Source organism: Schistocerca americana, chromosome 2, assembly GCF_021461395.2.
Source record: "Schistocerca americana isolate TAMUIC-IGC-003095 chromosome 2, iqSchAmer2.1, whole genome shotgun sequence".
NCBI classification, from domain to species: Eukaryota; Metazoa; Arthropoda; class Insecta; order Orthoptera; family Acrididae; genus Schistocerca; species Schistocerca americana.
In genome coordinates this window covers 924,961,430-924,976,233 of record NC_060120.1, presented here as the reverse complement: position 1 = coordinate 924,976,233, position 14,804 = coordinate 924,961,430, and positions in this window count along the sequence as shown.

The window sequence follows — 14,804 nt, the reverse complement described above, 5'->3', positions numbered from 1 at the left end:
ATAGATAATATAAATTCAGCACAGATACAAATTTTGTAAATATATTATATAGTTCTTAAAATGTACCCTGACAAATCTTATATCACAAATGTGATCATTGGGATGATAATAAATAAATAAAAAGGACAGTCGCAAACTCACATGAGTCGATGGCTTAACATGAATCAAAAATGGTTCAAATGGCTCTAAGCACTATGGGACTTAACATCTGAGGCCATCAGTCCCCTAGACTTAGAACTACTTAAACCTAACTTACCTAAGGACATCACACACATCCATGTCCAAGGCATGTTTCGAACCTGCGACCGTAGCAGCAGCGCGGTACCGGACTGAAGCGCCTAGGATCGCTCGGTCACAGTGGCCGGCTAATGTGAATCGTTCTGTCGTTTCTCTAAAGTGGTGATAGTTTATGGAGATCGAAACTGTAAGCCGAAGACCATCAGAAAGAGAGGACCGTTATCTGCCTGTAAGCGCACGACGGGACCACGTTAGTACTGTGTAGCAGCTGGCATCTGACCTCGCAACAACCACTGGACGTGTTGTATCAAGGCAAACGGTGTAGAGAAGGCTTCGACGGGGTGGCCTTTATTGTTGGAGACCTGTTGTATGTGTGCCTCTGGCGCATCTTCACTAAAGGGAATGTCTGGAATGGAGTCGTCTACATTACATTCCAGTTTGAAAGGTCTCTGTTGGATTCCTTTCATGTTTAATTTCTTAAATTTGTTGTCATTTACGGCATAAATTCCTCTTCTAAATTTACTGTGTCGTTTCTGACTATTAAAGTCAGGGGAGTGCAGTAGGTGGTATAGCACTTAGCAGCCCCATCAGTCAAACAAATCAGTAACGGCTTGCATTACACGTCCTTGAGCATTGTCATGCAAAATGATGGTCAGGTCCTGCAGAAAGTGTCATCACATCTGTCTCTATGTTGTTCATTTTTGGAACACAACCTACGACCAGCTTAGAGACAGAAGTGATGACACTTTCTGCAGGACCTGACCATCATTTTGCATGACAATGCTCAAGCACTTACAGTGCAAGCTGTTACTGATTTGTTTGACTGATGGGGTTGCTAAGTGCTATACCACCTTCTGAACTCCCCTGACATAAGCCCTCGTGAGTTCAACTCGGTTTAAAAACTGAAGGAAACACTTCACGGCATTCGCTTCAGAACTGCTACAGATTCGTCGGGCAATAGACCGCGCCGCTCGAACTGTCAATACAACTGGCACTGCTAAGAGTATCCTATGACTTCCACATCGCTGGCAACGGGTTATACACAATGCTGGTGACAACTTTGAAGATCAGTAAAACTTTGAAACACGTATCTATTTTTTACGGGCTGTAAATAAATAGTTGCCGCTATTAAAGTTCCAAACCTCGTACTTCAACGACCCACAACCAAGCAGGCTTGTAGAATTTATTCAAGACTGCACACACGCTCATTTTACATCACATTTCCTGACACTATCATGACCAGCAGTGGAGACTCGTGGCCAAGAAAGGGTGGAGGTGCACTTTGCTCACCATGTAAACAATCAGCAAAGAATAGAAAATCAGCAAAGAATAGAAAATCAGCACACTGCTCACATTTTTGTAATGCATGATATAAAGAGGTCACTCGCTTTTCTCTCTGCATCATCTACTCGTAATAACACCTAAACGTGTACACAGAATAAAATATTACTTTGTAGCATAAAGGAAATTAAGATGAATTGGAACTTTACATACGCAAAAAGTAGCAGGCGCTTTAGTGACATTTCTCAGTGGGACCGGTGTTAACGCCATTCGATCTTATCTCTGCCACTTGATGTGGTGGTGATCACTTGTACAGGGATTCCGTTCTTCTTTCTTTCATATTTGGAAATTTTTCAATCGCTTTTTGACTGAGGTCAGAAATTCCTAAAATGAGGTCTCATCAGTACAGAGCATTACGAGTACTGATAGTTTTTCTTGGTCCATAGCATTCTGTAAGAAAGTTCTGATGTGTTTCAGCGATCAAAAGAACGTTCTGCTTCTGATGTGGTTGTCGTAATTCTAATTATCGCTTTCAAGAGTTTCACAGATTCGCTCAATGTATCACAAAGGTTAGTATCTGTTACGTAATCCAGCAAGCTCAAAACTCCACACATTCCTTTGTACTCCTGACTTAATAAATAACAGAGTTCCGTTCGGAGTTTCTTTGCTTCCAAAATGAATATCATTGAACAGCAGTCCTGAAAGAAGTTTTGGAGAATTGAATGAGTAAGTGGTGAATTTCTCTGGTAGAAAGAGCTTGCAAATTTGTGTTCAGAGAACTTGAAGCTTTCTTTCGGCTCGTAGACCCTAACTTACAAAGTCACATACTTCTTTTGCATCCTGCAGTAGATTACACATCACTCCTCCATCTTCAGTTCCTACAGTTCTATTTTATGATGCTCGTGCAGAGTCGTTGAATTTTCAGTCTTGCCGTCCCTTATGTTTGTAATTTCATGCTCAAAAGCTATCAGCTAATTTTGTGCACAAGTTGGGTTGTTATTCCTTTTTTTTCACTGTGTATGTAAATTATCTACATGGTTCATAACCTTGTGAAAGAAAGAGATCGAGAAAATGAACCTTTCATCATTCAAAATCGCTACTAAGCTACGGACTTGTGGGACGGTATTTTCATTACACGGTTTTTCTCCATTGATCATGTTATTCATTTACTTGGTAATATCTTCCCTACATTCGAGAACGGTATTGTCACTCCTTGACTGAAAACTGTGGCAGCCAATTTGGTACTGTTTCGACGAGAGTTGTATGTGGAAGTGCTGAACTTTGATGAAAAGTATTCCACATTTTTATTAATCGAAACGGCTTTAAGCATCGTCAGATTCGACTGATGGGCGTAATAATGAACGTGTGACCCACTGTAAACTTTTCCTTGACAAGAGTCAGCTCCTCGTGTGACGAACCACTCACGATTGCTGCACCATCATATGTGTATACTATTAACAAATGACAATTCTTCAAATGGTGGTTTATCTGTTCTGTGATGTACGATGCCAAAGGCTGAGCATCATGCACTTCTGGTGCTATGATGTCCCAAGCTCTTTCAACTGGTCTTCCATTAATGATGCTCCTATAAACTGCAGCCATCTGGAAAACAGAGGCTATATCACTGGTTTCGTCAGCTATTACAGGCAGGAACTTCGCATCCTTCACTTCTTTTTAATTTCCTGCTGAAATACTAGAGGCATGCATTGAAAGGGCTCATTCCAGATGGTTTTACAGGTACCTTAGAAAACTTTTGATTTTTCTAAATACGATTTTAATATCGAGTCCAATTCTGCACTAAAGTTAATCAAGGCACGAAAAACACCAGGACTGGAAGACGATTCAGTCTCATCATGTTGTATTAGGTCAATTTCCAACTCACCACTTCAAAAAATGCAGTTAGTAATCAGATTTGTTATGTACCTATCATCGGCAAAGTTTTGGTTGTGTAATGCCACAGACCTGCTGTACCCACAGTCTAGTTGGGTAGCTATACTTAAATTGCCTAGATCTGCCACATTCACAAAGGCAGAAGAAACTATATGTTTCCTGATTTTGTAATGGAGGTGATCAATGTCACAGACTCCATGTTTGTTCCACGCAGAGGTCTCCTCCAAATAATAAACAAGGAAAATAATAAGGGTTTTTTCCAAACCACAACTATACAGGCATTCATGCTTGCTGTACAGTTCAGAATTAAAATTTTTGCTGGAGTGACGACTTTTCGTTGTAACTGTTTGCGAAATTGTTAAAGAAGGTGTCGGTCAACTTATCGTCTTGATATATAATTTTTCTTCAAACTTTCGTAAATTGGTGAGGTCAGAGAGCGAGGAAATCAAACGAAGTAAGATGAAATAAGTAACCGAAGTTAGTTGCTTCGAAACAGGTTGGTGAAACGGATCCCTTTTGAATATGAAACGTTGTTAAAGAACATAGTTTATGTGTTCCGGCCATGCGCTGTCCCGTCACCATTACAACTTTATTCGATACTGGATACAATTTGACTGTCTGCTGTTAATTTCTTGAACACAACCTGGATTCCCTCATTCGAGGAAGAATGTGATAAACAAAATCGTTTGTTTGGTCGCTTTCAGAAACTGTCGTGAAATTCATTTACTGATTCTCTCTCTCACCGAGACAACCTGTAATGCTATTCAAACAAGTACTCAACAAAATCGGCGAATCGTTGATTTCTACACTAGCAGTTGCACTTTAAACTGATGTTTTACAACGTTGATGTGCCAAAGGGTTATTTCCCAGGTAATCGGACTGAGTTCTTCTCATCAACATACATTTTATAGCACTTTCTAATCCTTGAACGCCGAAATAATCTTTTGCAGATACTCGTCGTCGAAATATTATAAAAGCAAAGACGTACTTCTGACTTTTAGCGCTTCTCGTGCTTAAATAATGTTTTTATATGCATATAATCATCTGCTTAAAATTTCATGATAAGCACAGTTGAAATACTCTTCTTCATGGGTGCACTAAGTTAGTATACATGATTCATCGACTATGATTTTTGACGAAACGCTTTGTTTTCGTTTATTTCCATCAACGATATACAATGGCAGGCCACGTAATAAAATGTCTTAACTGATTCCATGTTAACCAACTTCTTTCGAGATTGGTCAAGAATAGGCTGAATACAGTTTTAAAGACGTACATGACACTGAATATTTTTTCATTTGTCTCATCATATTATCATTGCCGAGGATATCATCTAGCGTGAGGATTCTTGTTGCTTTGGTCAGTCGACCATATGCGTATTGTATCTGGTGACGTGATAACCCCCCGCCGGGCGAGGTATAGTCGTCAGTGCTCGTCAAATCTCCGCCACGTATACGTGACAAGATAAGAAACTCAGTAATTTACATTAAACAATACAGATGTGCTTCAACAACAGACAGCTTCAAAAGCAGAACTAATCTTTTGAAAAAAAAGGGGTTATATGACAGTGTGAAAGGGGCACAGAAGCACATAAGAACTGATTGTGGAAGATAAAAAAAGGCTACAATATTTAAATACTTAAGTGAAATAATACAACCAAATACTTAAGGTTTTTAACATGGCTGTCAATCAGCGACTGTTGTATAATACGAAATTTTGAAAAACACAGCCCTCAATCGCGAACACAATTAATTGTTTTGTGTTGACTGTAGCAGAGGACATATGGCAGACCCTAGTGGTTTGCACCTCTGTTGCATTTTATTTTAATTCTGACTATCCGACGCTGTCTAGTATGACCGCAGCTTTCGTATTTTTTGGTACGTTATGCTGTAACATTTAGTTTTAATTTTGTCCGAAGAAGGTGTCCCTTGTGACACCGAAATCTAGGTTACAAATTAATTGTGTTCGCGACTGAGGGCTGTGTTTTTCAAAATGTTGTACAACCAAATACCTTGGACAAAGAAGCTAACTTAGCAAGGACAAGGAAAATGGAGGTGACTTTTCAATTAACAAAAGACCTGTATTACAAGAAATTCATTTCCATAAATGCAGAACTCCGCCACTGCAATACTGTCGTTAAACGAGAATGCCTGTATGCTTAAAAATGCGTTTGGTTAAATACAGCTGAACAATTAAATGCAATAGAAAAGAAAGAAATAAAGGAGTAATAAAGAAATTTATAAAAAGTATGGCACCAATATTACACAGAATGAGGAAGTGAAGAGCTGTATTGTATGGACACACAAAACAGCTAACTGAAAAGAGGATAACATAAGTAATTGTTAGCTTTTTGGACAGAAACCCAAAAACATCAATGGCATGGATCAAAGAAGTTAAAGCAGACGTGGGAGAAAAGGAAATAACGGAGGAAGAAATGGGAGAAAGAGAAAAGTTCAGAGCAAAAGTAAAAAGTACCAAGAGATTCCAGCAGAAAACAAAGAAAAAGACAGGAACAGCATGGACAGAACAAAAACGTAGGTGAAAATGATAAACTACTGGAAAGAAAGAAAGGAGAAAAGAAGAAAGACGTTTGGTATTTCATGTGGTCCTTAGTAGGCCTAACTAATAAGAAAAGCTCGTTATATACGGTACTATACATCACGCTGGCAGCAGAGTTACCTCTGTGATACTTAGTAACTTCTGTATCACTACAGCAGGCCACTGTGGGTTTCCGTAAGGTTAAAACTTGTTCAGCCTCGATTCTTTCTTCCTGGTCGATTTCTTCTTCAGAGTCATTACAGAAACTCCGAATCCGTAAAACCATTTTGCTGTTGACACACGTTTCGACGGCACCAAACCAAGACATTTTTATGGGAAAAACATTGTGTTCGCTGTACGTAGGCTTCATGACAACCAGTTATAAAGGTTATAAGTATCTCGCAGTCTTTGCTCCGCAGGGTTGCCAACTGAATATGGCTGCTACACATTAATAGAGGGATTTCATTCACTAAACCAAGCAGAAATTCTAAGTTGCTGTACATCTCCTTACAATCGTCCAACGACGATACATTTCTGTTGATAGGACAAAATTATTAATCGAAGTACTGTGCGTCTAGTAAAGAGATTTTTTTAATAAATAGCACTTTGCAGATTCATTTGCCGTGTTGTTGTTTCAGTTTTCACGGGAAACGAGAGAAGCTTCCGCGTGCATAGCGGCGGTTGCTCCACTTGCTCCGAGAACCCCGTCGCCGCAGGAAGCAAGCAGTGGTAGCTGCCCGCGGGAGCCCGGGGGGTTGCATAAGACACGGGCGTCATGCCTCGCAATGCGATGCTATCGCCGGGCGAGGATCCGCCACGGAGAGCTATGCTGCCGCCCACTGAGGTTCCTCGTGTCAGACACGTTCTCCTCGCCTTACTCCCGTTGCAAATCGTCAAAAGGGCTCCGGAACCCTGGTAAAGTGACCTTAGAGGACAGAGAGACCAGTTTATTATTACCGTCGCTGTAGAATGTTTGACTTATTTGTCGGAGCCACAACCTCTCCTCTGCTTGTACCGCTCCATCTCTATCAACGTGAAGTCTCCGAAGGCTTCCTTTAAGATCTGGAAACAGATGAAAATCGAATGCGGCCAAGTCGGGGCCAAGTCGAGACTGTATGAAGAATGATCGGTGATGACAGTGAATCCAAGGAATCGGATTGTTGCAGATGCCGCAGGGCTCGTGTGTGGTCTGCCATTGTCACGCTGAAGGAGAGAGTACTCCATGGGTGGACTAACTCTTCGAATTCGATACTCGATAACGGCACACTCTTTTTCGCGCACCGACATAGTTACGTTATTCTCCAAAGGGATGTGATCACGTTCAACGGGGATGCGGCTTCGAAAAGTCTTTATAGAGGAGCTGAAACTTTAGGCCATAAGGAACAAACCCGTAGAAGGTGATTAAGTATCTACTGGAACTTTTCCTTGGAGTATAAAATGGTATAATCCACAAAGGGATAGGTCCATTGACGCCCTTTATGCCGCCACATCGGGCCTTCTCGTGTCGATTCTGAGCGACGATGTGTCCGAAACGTTTTTCTCGGCCACCCACAGAAAATCCGCGTGATTTCAACACTGAGTGTCACGCTCTGACCTCCATCACACAGGAGTCAAAAGAAGGGTAACAAGGGGCGTGACAGCGTTCCAGTAGCGTGACACATTGTGGGAGTAGGCTGTATAGGTTTTTTTTTATTGGTAACGCCACGTAGCGCTCTGTATGAAAGTCACTGGCTGTGCTGTGTGCAGTCTGTGGCTGGTTTGCATTGTTATTGGCTATTGTAGTGTTGGGCAGTTGGCTGTTAACAGCGCGTAGCGTTCCGCAGTTGGAGGTGAGCCGCCAGCAGTGGTGGATGTGGGGAAAGAGATGGCGGAATTTTGAGAGCGGACGATCGGGACGTGTGTCCATTAGAAAGAGTACATTTGTAATATTGGATATCATGGACTGATATATATATTATGACTTTTGAACACTATTAAGCTGGCAGTAGTGGCGCTCGCTGTATTGCAGTAGTTCGAGTAACGAAGATTTTTGTGAGGTAAGTGATTTGTGAAACGTATAGGTTAATGTTAGTCAGGGCGATTCTCTTGTAGGGATTATTGAAAGTCAGATTACGTTGCGCTAAAAATATTGTGTGTCAGTTTAGTGTTGATCAGAATAGGTACTCAGCTGTTTGAATATGAAATAATGTAAGAGGTTTATCAGCACAGTAATTCATTAAGTTTTCTAAGGGGACGTTTCGTTTCATAATTGTAATGGTACTTGAGTTACGTAACCATTACGGCACCTCACCTCAACCTCTCGATACCAGCAATATTCTACTGTGTTTCTGTAAAATAGTTAACATATTTCTGTGACAACATTCAGATTTGATTTCATTAATGTAGAGGTACTTCGAAGCATCAATATGTATATATTGCAATGATATAATTCTTAAGTGTATTCTTTCTTTTGTCACTATGATCATTGACGTACTTGTAACTCTGATTTTTGGGCGCGTAAGCGGTTATTAGAGAGTCAAGCTTTGGTCGTCATGTTAAAAAAGACGCAAATTGTAGTCGGTTTATGAAATGTGAACTTTAACAGTGAGGAAGATATTTTCAAGTATGTTTTATATTGTGAAGTGATGTTTTGGAACGAGTTACGTGATATTGCAACAAAAGTAATAAAAAAGAAGTGTAACTTAAATTCGGAGTGCTGATTGCTTTTTTTACATCATCATTTTCCTAACTTGCAAACGATTAATCTTCAAGAATGGTTTATGAAACAGATCTATAAAACTTTTGAATATCGCAGAATAACACCTAGGCCTCTTTGCATCCGAGCTTGGAATCATCACTACCTAGATTTTCGACGATTGAGACACGAGTTCACAACGAGACCAGCGTGGGAAACACGAAAAGATGAGTGCCTAGTTAATCCATTATTTCAAGAAATGACTTTATTAACTGTGCTCTAATGATACCTGCCACATAATATAACTTTGTTGTTGCCCGAAAATGCAATATTTAGCAGTGTGAGCAACAGTACAATCATAATTAATTTTTGACCTTTGTTGTGGTAGGGTTGTTATACATCCACAGGGGCGTTGGGCAGAATTGTAGCGAAATTTTGTGCCAATGTGACACAATTAACAAAGGTTACGCGTCACATGCAAATTAGAGCTCTCGTCCTTTTCTCGCATATGTGACACATTGCTGTTCGAAGCGCTGTCGAGCTGGAGTGGGACCTCACAGGGCGCCACGCTTTTTCATCGTTACAGAGGACCGCGAAATGTGCAGTAATCAACGTCCCAAGGATAGGGGTGGCATCATTGACACCCTTTATGCCACCCCTTGAGGCCTTTTCGTATCCTTTGTGCCAGATTTCACACTTATACATCGCAATGGCAGACAATCACGGAATCTTGCAAAACTGAACATTTAATTTTGTAGTGTGGTACTGAGACAGAGGATGACAGCCTAAAGGCCGAAATACTAAATGTCTTTTTCCAAAGCTGTTTCACAGAGGAACACTGCACTGTAGTTCCTTCGCTAGATTGTCGCACAGATGACAAAATGGTACATATCGAAATAGATGACAGAGGGATAGAAAAACAATTAAAATCGCTCAAGAGAGGAAAGGCCGCTGGACCTGATGGGATACCAGTTCGATTTTACACAGAGTACGCGAAGGAACTTGCCCCCCTTCTTGCAGCGGTGTACCGTAGGTCTCTAGAAGAGCGTAGCGTTCCAAAAGATTGGAAAAGGGCACAGGTCATCCCCATTTTAAAGAAGGAGCGTCGAACAGATGTGCAGAATTATAGACATCGATGAGTTGTAAAATTTTGGAACACGTATTATGTTCGAGTATAATGACTTTTCTGGAGACTAGAAATCTACTCTGTAGGAATCAGCATGGGTTTCGAAAACGACGATCGTGTGAAACCCAGCTCGCGCTGTTCGTCCACGAGACTCAGAGGCCATAGACACGGGTTCCCAGGTAGATGCCGTGTCTCTTGACTTCCTCAAGGCGTTCGATACAGTTCCCCACAGTCGTTTAATGAACAAAGTAAGAGCATATGGACTATCAGACCAATTGTTTGATTGGATTGAAGAGTTCCTAGATAATAGAACGCAGCATGTCATTCTCAATGGAGAGAAGTCTTCCGAAGTAAGAGTGATTTCAGGTGTGCCGCAGGGAAGACCATTGCTATTCACAATATATATAAATGACGTTGTGGATAACATCGGAAGTTCACTGAGGCTTTTTGCGGATGCTACTGTAGTATATCGAGAGGTTGTAACAATGGAAAATTGTACTGAAATGCAGGTGGATCTGCAACGAATTGGTTCTAGGCGCTGCACTCTGGAGCCGACCGACCGCTACGGTCGCAGGTTCGAATCCTGCCTCGGGCATGGATGTGTGTGATGTCCTTAGGTTAGTTAGGTTTAATTAGTTCTAAGTTCTAGGCGACTGATGACCTCAGAAGTTAAGTCGCATAGTGCTCAGAGCCATTTGCAACGAATTGACGCATGGTGCAGGGAATGGCAATTGAATCTCAATTTATACAAGTGTAATGTGCTCCAAATACACAGAAAGAAAGAACCTTTATCATTTAGCTACAATATAGCAGGTCAGCAACTGGAAGCAGTTAATTCCATAAATTATCTGGGAGTAGGCATTAGGAGTGATTTAAAATGGAATGACCATATAAAATTAATCGTCGGTAAAGCAGATGCCGGACTGAGATTCATTGGAAGAATCCTAAGGAAATGCAGTCCGAAAACAAAGGAAGTAGGTTACAGTACACTTGTTCACCCACTGCTTGAATGCTGCTCACCGCTGTGGGATCCGTACCAGATAGGATGGCTCAAAGCACTATGGGACTTAACATCTGAGGTCATCAGTCCCCTAGACTTAGAACTACTTAAACCTAACTAAGGACATCACACACATCCATGCCCGTGGCAGGATTCGAACCTGCGACCGTAGCAGTCACGCGGTTCTGGACTGAAGCGCCTAGAACCGCTCGGTCACAGCGGCCGGCTACCAGATAGGGTTGATAGAAGAAATAGAGAAGATCCAACGGAGAGCAGCGCGCTTCGTTACAGGTTCATTTAATAATCGCGAAAGCGTTACGGAGATGATAGGTAAACTGTAGTGGAAGACTCTGCAAGAGAGACGCTCAGTAGCTCGGTACGGGCTTTTGTTGAAGCTTCGATAACATACCTTCACCGAGGAGTCAAGCAGTATATTGCTCCCTCCTACGTATATCTCGCGAAGTGTCCATGAGGATAAAATCACAGAGATTAGAGCCCACACAGAGGCATACCGACAATAATTCTTTCCACGAACAATACGAGACTGTAATAGAAGGGAGAACCGATAGAGCTACTCAAAGTACCCTCCGCCACACACCGTCAGGTGGCTTGCGGAGTATGGATGTAGATGTAGTGCAGTGTATTAATATTTGTGGGAGGAAATCTGTTTCATGTCGTCGTCAGGAAGCTTCTGAGCAGCCACCCAACTTCAAATTCCGGAGAATGCGGTATTCGGATGAAGGACGCGAAACGGTGAAGGCGAGGAATAGTTACCTGAGTGGCGGCATCCACAAAACGCACGTGTGACAGAAAAAAGAATTTATTCGATCTCGTTGCGCCATAAAGCTCCTACTGTCGTTATTAACATCACATAAATTGACATCAGGTGACATTGGGGGCCAGTTGTGGAATGTAAAATCGCCTTACGCTGTAGGAGGTGCAGCGCCGTGCTCTCAACGAAAAACACGTTGAACATTTGTGGCCGAATTTTATCTGTTGAAACGGAGAACGCTAAAGGTCTTTTGTTGCTGTGTTATCATCTCAACTCGAAGCGTTTTGAAAAATGAACGAGAAAGTGATCGAGGTAGCTGCACCAAGGAAACCCGTACGCCTAACTAAATGACTCGGCAACTTACAACTGGCGCCAATGCAAACCTTTAGTTTTGATACATAAGTTAAAATTTATACCAAGCTTCTCTCTTTACTCATGCGGAAGATGCAGATTGTTTAAAAAAATTGCCACATTTTCCTACAGATGGTACCATTGGTCAGAACTAGAAGCAAATTTCTCAACCCTATGTATAAGAGGAAATGTCCTGACCAATTGACTGACAGACTCATAATCGCCCAGCCAAACTGCTAAGGCCAGAAACTTGAAATTTATATAAAGAGGGTGTTGACCTTATACTGTCCACCCCTAGGGAGCTGAAGGTCTTTTGAAAATATATCGCTATTAAGGCAACTTTGAAACTATAACTACGAAAATTTGTATTCCATTTCTCAGTCAGAAATAAATGAATTCACGTCTCAGTCTTCAGGAAATTTAACCCTTATGGAGATGAAATTGTGGGTGAAAGCTTTGTTTGAAAATAAATTACTTTAAAAAAAATTACTAAGGCATTTTTAAAACTACCTGTATAAAAACTGGCATTTGATTGCTGTGTTAAAAAAATACATATTTCCCTATTTTTGGAAATTCACCCTCCAAGATGGGTGAAACAGGGGATGAAATCACTTTTAAAAATATTTCATTATGAAAGCATTTTCAAAACTAAATCGAAGAAATTTTGTGTTTAGCTTCTCAGGTAGAAATAAAAAAATTCCTGTGTCAGTGTTTTTCGAAATTCAACTCCTAAAGGATGAAAATTTTTACGGAAATGCTTCATTACAAAAGCATTTTTGAAACTAAATCTCTGAAAATCTCTGTTTGACTTTTCTGTTAGAAATAAAATAGATACATCTTCCAGATTTTTTTTCTTTTTTTGAATTCAAGCCATATGGTAGTGAAATAGGGGATGAACACTTTTATGAAATTATTTCGTTATATTAAAACATTGAAATCTAAATCGATGAAAATTGGTATTTGATTTCTAAGAGAACACATGTTAGGGGTTGAAAGTTTTAATGGAATTATCACCACAAAAACTCAAAAGACAGCATTTACAAAGACCTCCGACTATAGCTACCAGAATCGCTTCTATGGCATTAATTAGCGTGAAAAGTTTCTAAGATATTGCAATAACGTAAAAATTCGATCAAAGAAAAACAATACAAATCTGTGCAGATCATACAGTCTACTGCAGCGAAGCAGCGGGCGCTTAGATAGTAATGATATATCTGGCAACTAACACAGTTGAAATGTTTATCATTATCCTCTCATTCGTATCGTTCCCTTACATAGAGGTAAAGAATATAGGCAGTGGTGCGTATAGTTTGGAGACTTCCTGACACATCTTTCAGCTCTTCTTCGCAATGAGTCACGCACTCCTTCACATATACCTGGCTCCATTTGGGTTGCGTCACATGTATTACTCACACAATCCTGTAAAGCCTGCATTTTTCCTTTATCTATAATTGTCCCCAAAGCCAGATATCTAAAGGATTTAGCTCGGGTGAACGGGGAGGCCATACTACCGAACCTTCTCGATCAATCCATTGTCCATGGAAACTTCCGGTGAGGTACTGACATACAATGGTGTCCGTTGCGCATAAACCACAGTCGTTGTCTTCATGCAAGCGTATCGTTCTCCGGTAGTGCTGGTAATTCATCTCGCAGAAATCGGTAACGCACAGCCCCTGTTAATCTGTCTGATAAAGTGTGCGGCCTTATGAGTCGGTCACAGACAGTTATTGCCAATACACACATACTGAAATGATCCAGATGCCTCACGTCCATGATTGCTCGAGTATTTGCATCTGTCCACATGTGCGTATTATGGTAACTTGCTAAACTGTCTCTTGGGAAATCTGCCTCATTTTTAAATAAAAAGCCGGCTGTGAACTGCGGTTTTCAGCAATCTGTTGTAGAAACCATTGGCAGAACTGTAATAGGTTAGGGTGGTCTGCCGACCGAAGAACTTGCACGCGTTGCGTGTGATAGGGATGAACTCCTCGTGCAGAACTGGCCACGCAGCGGTAATGCAGATACGTACATTAGGTCGAATTCTTCGCATATTTTTTTCAGGATCATTTTCTACATTTCGCACTACCTTTTCGCCCATCTCCGGTCTATGAACTGTGCGAGGCTTAAGGCCGTCCGTTGTTCTCGCTGAGAATGATCCAGTGACTACAATAATCGGGAATAGCCTGCTGAACACTCTTGCTAATGGAATGTCGCGTTGCGGATGTTGTTCAATATACAGTTTACGGGCCTGGCGATTACTGCCATCGGCTAATCCATAACGAAATACGGGCATACAACCCACAGCGGAAAATCATATAGCTTAAAAGCAAAAGCACAGTCAAGCTGTGAGAAACGCAAAACTGAGGCATACCCATACCTTGGCCGACAACAGGAATAGATTAGCTGTCCTGTGCAAAAACCCGTATGATCTTAGTATAAGCCAAGTAGAAAGTGCGGTTGATCCCATTGTCCCAGCCAAAGAACTGAACAGATACTTCTCATTATTTAAAACCACAATTGAACCACAAACGAAACAGAGACTCATTCCTTGTTTGATAATCGTAAACGACTGAACCTACTTAAAAGTCTATCTAAAGCAGATTACTTGCAATACCGTCAAAAGAGCCATAAGATCAACATCTACTGGACACGATGACATCACAGTCCAAATAATGAAGCTTATTATGGACCGACTACTGCCCACTACATTATGTATCTTCCACCATTCCTTAACTACAAGTGTTTTCACTGAGGCCTGGAAACAGGGAATAGCTAAGCCACTACCTAAAAAGGACGTTAGCACAGCACCGGCCTATTTGTGTTTTTCCTGCACTGTCCAATCCTTGGAATATATACGTGATCAGCTAACAAACTATCTAACTACAAACAACTTACTAGACGAATACCAATCAGGTTTCCGTAACCATCGCAGCAC